Below are 6,352 nucleotides of genomic sequence, written 5' to 3'. Positions count from 1 at the left end.
GGGAAGAACCTGGGATTTATATAACAAATCCTTTTATAGAAGGGCTCACAGGGATGTCTCTGCCACAAAGGATAATGACTCTCAGTACAAGCAAATGTATATTCTCATCTTTGAACTCAAAGGAAGCATCATCTTCCACAGACAAAATCAAGTTTATTTATATATATATATGTGCGTAAATATGCATCAAAACAATTCTATGTTTTAAAAGCCTGTATCTCAACAAATCTGTCTTTTGAAAATATGATGAGGCAAGTAAAAAATATAAGATGAATTATGGTTTGAGAGGAAAAGCTGAACAACAAAACCACTGAAATAAGTTACAGTTAACTTTCCTTTGTTTCTAAAGTAGCGTCCTTCCTCTGACCTCAGTTCAAGACCAAGATCTGAGAGATTTCACAATTTGAATGAGACTTGAATGACTTCAGAATAACATTTTAAATTGTCATACAGCTGCTTTTGACTAAGGATTTAAAAGTATTTATGAATGAATGAACCGACATTTATTATTACTCTTAAAAGGTATGGGTAATAGACACAAAGTATCCAAATTATGCCATGTGTAGGCAGAGGAGCTGAGCGGCTAAAAGATATTATTCGTATTTCTAAGGGAAGGGTCTTCCTTATCACTGGGCTCTATGATACTATACTTCCTTTCACATAGCTAGATTTTTACATTAGATAGTATGAAATCATCATCGAATTTAGAAATTAGAGTTTAGATACCACTAAAGATGAGTAGCTGTATAATTTCGACAGTCAAATAACCTCTCTAGGCCTAGTTTGCTCCTCTTGAAAATGTTTATGTACAGGAGGGAGATTGGAAGAAGAAGTTTCGCCAGCTCAATGGTTCCAAAACCCTGTTTCGAGGCTCACTGGCAGGGGTGTGCTGGAGCCAGAAGCTTGTGAGGCAGTGCACATTGTGTTTGACATTGGCCGTGTTGGAAGTATTCACACCATGGAAGTTGGTAAATGCTCCAAATCAGGGCCCCACCCTTTCCCAAGAGCTGGTTGTTAAACATTTACCAACACTCCACTAGCCTTTGTAGATACTCTTTGAATCAAGAGTTCTACAATCAAATAGGTTTTGTAAACACAAGGTTTCTCCATCTCTCTCTCCTTCCTTCTCTCTGTGCCCCTCTTTCCCTTCTTCTTTTTCTCCTGCCCTCTTTCCTTTCTATCCCCCTTTTTTCCCTTTCTTCCTTCTCTTGCCCTGACAAGTAATGTGACTCTTGAGGAAGAGATATACAGTACCTCACATTACAAAACTTCACAAAAATGCTCTTCAGACACGTCTCTTAATCCTTAAAGTTCCATTCCTCACCAGGACTGATCAAATCTCTCCCTATCCCTCTTCCTTTTCTCCACTTTCTCTGCCATCTATTTCTTCCTTTCTTTCTCAGATAGCACACCATATATTTTTGTATAAAATAGGAAAAAGTAAAAATATATTTAGAGAATAAAATATAAAAGTCCCCACCCTCCCCAACCAGCAGAGTTTTGTTTTGTTTTGTTTTGTTTTGTTTTACTGCAGGTCTGCTGAGCCTTTAATATGCTAATGTCCACTGTGAGCCTTCAGAGGGGACATTTCCAACTATTTCCACACAGAAACTGTTTCCCCAAACACCTATTAGCATGTTGAAGTACATGACTATTCTTTGGAAGATGGTTCAGAAAAAATGGACGAATGGATTTCTAAGAAGCTTTTGAGTTGAAAAATTATACCAAGTATATGATTCTAAAGATGGTTATGATTTCAGATATAGGATGAACCACATGATGTATGGAGGTCCTATCCCATTTCACAGGATAAACCTATGAAATGAAGACAAATGATTCTGTTGATTTATTTCCAGGATGGTGAAGATACAAGTATTGAAATGTCCACATCTCTTTTGCTGTTTATCTAGAGTTACTCTAGGTAGAGATTTTGTGAAATTTCAAGAAATGCTATGCTGTTGCCCTAACCCAAGACATCCTAGAAATACAGCCTGTGTGTAGTGCCTCTTGAAATAGAAAATCAACGACAATTCTAAGAACAAAGTGTATTTAAAAATATATCTACAGATATATAGAGATAGATAAGAGACAGACTGATGGCTAGATAAATATATAGTTTTAAAGATTCTAGAAGAAATTTAGAATACATGAATTCCATTTAAAGCCTGGCTTTTACTTCTGCTGATCCTGTTTACTAAATTTAAATTATTTCTATGGTACATTTGCAAGTTTATGCCCACTGCCTCAACTAGTACTAAGGGATGTTATAAGACTCTAATTCTCTCTTAAGGAAAATTAATCCAATTAACTCTTTTGATTTATTGTCAGAGATCTTCTAAAGATAAATTACAGCTAAATTGCAGTTATTGAAAACAGATCATTTGCCTGTGAAATATGGTATCATTATGAAGTCTAATGTGAATGCCAGGTTCAGTGCCTTTCTTAGACTAGGTGCATACTACTAGAGTTCTTGTTAGGTTGAATTAGTATATGGATTCTGATAATTGCTATTAAAGTAAGGTGAGATGTTAAAAGGCTAAAGTAAAGCAAAAGGCCAAGGGAGATGACAACATGGATTAAAGGAATTATTGAACTCTTATGCCAGAACGCAGAGATAAATCTTAAAGATCGCCTTCTTTAAACTCACCCTGTATCTTATTGAAGAAAGCAATAAAAAACTCCGTCTGGTCTCATTGTGCTAAACGCTGCTGCTGAAAGGGTGTGAGACTGAAGGGATCCAGTGGTGAGTTGTAAGCGACACATGCACAGACCTGCTAACAATTAACCTTTTTCTCCCTCTCGGAATTCACAAGGGACTTGGCCCACAGGAAACTAGAGTTAACTTTCTTCTCCTTTCAGTTAGGAGAAAATGCCTTTTGCAGAAAATACTGCCTGCTGACCCTACTGAAGATCACATTGAGAATAAGTCAACGTAACATCACCATCCACGGTTCGGTTAAGTGCTGAAAGAAGGTTGTATGGAATGGAGGCTGGGAAGACGTCGAGTGTAAGGACTGAATAATGTTGAAACCCAAGACAAACTGAACAGGGAAAATAAAGATATTACAAACAAACTCCTGTCAGAAGCGAAGATAAGCTAGGGTGATTTTCAAATTATTTTTGATGATTCCTAAGGGACAGATTATAAATTCCTGCTTACTCTGAGGAAGAATGTACATGAAATGTCAGTGATACTCTTCCCAAAAAGAGATACTTCAGCTTAAGGGAAATGACTCTTCTCCTATGACAGTAGAGTTGTTCTTAGGAAAAGAAAGAATAAATGATGAAATGAGCTGGATTCATATTAGTAGTAGACTAAAATCATTTTTTGAAAACTGAGCTATTATATATCCAGGGTCTAACACATATTAGGCAAACAATACCGATTTACTGAGTAAACAATGAACAAATGAATACATAATTTTTTGAAATGGAGGTGGGTAGAGAAGTCAGTAAGCAAATAGAAAAAATAATTGAAAGCTAGTTAGATACCTTTATACATATCCAACACAAGTTGATGGATTCAATTTTCCTTTTTGGCAAATTAATATTACAATTCTTTATAATAAGTGCATAGTTCCATCATGTTTAGCTAATACTTGTGATCTTTTTGTATTTTCCCCCTTTATTCCAAAACCCTTATGTCCACTAGTGATGGGAGTTAACTCTAGTATCCTAAGAGTGCTGGAGAAATCTCTCTCCAGGGGAAGTGGGTGCCCCTAGCTCACAGCAGAACCAGGTTACTGGGGCGGGGGAAGCCTTCACCCTCAAGGGTCTGTAAGCACACCCCCCCCCCCACACACACCCCAGAGATTGTCCAGTCACCTTATCACGCTTCTCCAGGTCCCACTTCCTACTTGAAACCTGTTTGTACTTGTGTCTGACAACTGTGAGGATGTGGTTCTCGAGCTCCTTGCCCTACGCTGTCCTCCTGATTGAACGCTCTACAGCAGGATCCACACTCAGTCCCACTTTCAGCCTCAGATCCTGGAAGGCCAGCTTTGGCCAAAAAACTAGCCATTCTATCTTTGGAGGGGAGGTCAGACTTGGTTCCCAGTTCCCTCAAGGAGTTTTAACTAGTTCACCTCCAAGGTCATGCTCAGATCTAAGAGTGGACGAATTTTGATTTTTATGGTTCTAGGAGTATATAACCTTAAGAAGTAGTAACCACAGAACATGAAAGGCCCATTTCAAAGGTCTGGCCTATATTTGATGGGCCAGGTGGATGGAAGGAGCAGAAAAGCTACACTGAGGAGGTTGCTGTGGCCAACAGCAGGTATGTAGGTAACTGCTCCCCCAGGGCTCCTACAGAAAGGATGCATATATACGCACTGCCACTTCTGGAGGTGTGTGGGGTGGGTAGGGGGATGTCGGGGCTTGTCTGTCATCTGGCTCAATCACTGCAAAGATTATGATCCTTTCCCCACCCCCATCTTTGTATGTATTTCAAAATTAAAATATTTCCTCCCCGTGAAACTCAAAATTTATACATTCTAAAATGAAAATAGTGTTCTTTTTCTTTTCTTAAGGTTTCCTCATTGTAAAATTCTGGACAAGTCCAAAGTTCAAGTTGAAATTTTCTCACTGCTATTGCAAGCATACGCTGGAGTCTTCCTGTTCGAAAATCTCACACTGACACTGAGCTTGGGTCTGAAGCGCTGCTTCTTGTTTCTGCGAAACACCAACTCAATGGTTCTATCGGTCAGCCATCTGTGGAGAACCATGAGTCTAAAACACCAGACCCAGGTGCACACTATAGCTTCACAGATTAACCCCAAGAATGTCTCCAGCCCTTCTTCCATTTCTGTAATTCGATGACATTCTCGTTAATTCTAGGGCTTCATCGATAACTTCTGTGTCAGTGGTTCTAGAAAGCCCTCTCTAGGTCCACCCTGGATGATCCCCAACATTCCATTTTCTCCCCACTGCTCAGCCACCAATTTCTGTTCCAATTTCTACAACATTCTCTCAGCCATGTAGCCCGCAAACTCGAGGTAATTTTTGACTGCTTCTACTTCTTTAATTCATCTCTTCATTTAACAGTAGCTGCTATGTCCCTTTCATGCACCAGGGCTGTATTAGGAACTGGGGATACGACTGGCCCTGCTCTTGTGCAGCAGACAAGCAGGTTTGGAATATCTCTTGCTTCTTGCCCCTTCCATTCTACTCCCTTAGCTCCTGTTCCCATGGCCCTGCACTAATGCTATGTTGTGCTAATGCTGATCTTTTAACCCAGTTTACATAAGGGACTGCCAGATCAATCTTCCCCAAACAGAGACAATCATGTCATTCCTTTGCTCAAAAACCTTCAGTGGCTCCCCATTCCCTACTATGACACAGCCCTTTGTAGCAGAAGGAACTCTGGGCCGAGAGTCTGCAGGCTGGGTCCTAGAACAGCACGGACTACCATGGAAATGGAGTAGGTTTCTAATCCTGGCTGTGCCTGAAACTCACTGTCAGACTTGGGATAGTTTTCTGGATCTTTGTTTCCTTGTCAGTAATGGGTTAGAAGGTTGGGGGTTTGGTGTGGTGAATTCTAAACACTAGCTCCTATTTTCTATTTCATTATTATTCTGTTTCCAGAGGCCTACCCCTCTGCAGACTCAGGGGTCTTTGAACTATGGCATATTTTCTGGCATGTATACAGATTTTGAAAGAAATTTAAGAAAAACTCTCTAAGAATTTCTGCTTTTTTCTATGGAGTTGCAAAAGCTCCTTTGTCTTACCCCTAGAAGGAGATGGCTTAATAATTCTCTGCTCTCTTCTTTCTCAATGTGAAAATAATCACCAGTGCAGCCATTCGCTCCTACACACACACACACACACACAGAAAGTGAGCATTGGGAAAACTAAGGCTGGCTCTGCCTTTTCATTAATCAAAATGCTTATAGTTTAAAGCTTTGAACACGGGCACATCTTCTGGTGCTAAATGAACATTAGGGCAGATTGGGAAACAATTACCCTCTCCAGATTGGGCTTTGGCCGCTGACTTTCGCTGTGGCTTTTCGGTGGCACCCAGCTCAGGAAGACGAATAATGATTCTTCCTGTTCCTAAGGGGCTTCAGCCTCCTTTCTATTGCTCCGCATTCAGGTGTCCGAGTCGGCAAGTTTGGTGCCTTTGGAGCACCGCTATTTAAGAGTAGCCATTTCAACATGGGAAACAAATATGGTTATGAATATATTTGGATTTACATTAGAAAAATATCTCATGTTCCCAGAACAGACTTATGCAAGCTGATTCCCGCCCTGGGCCCCGGGTCCCCTGCCCCTTTAGATGGTTCTGTGACAAATTTGTTGTTGAGTTACGGCCATCACAGCTCCATAAGGAACAGCAAGGATAAATGATAGCCCA

This window comes from Balaenoptera borealis (assembly GCF_965194805.1).
Source record: "Balaenoptera borealis genome assembly, chromosome: 6".
NCBI classification, from domain to species: domain Eukaryota; kingdom Metazoa; phylum Chordata; class Mammalia; order Artiodactyla; family Balaenopteridae; genus Balaenoptera; species Balaenoptera borealis.
This window is presented reverse-complemented; position numbering follows the sequence as displayed.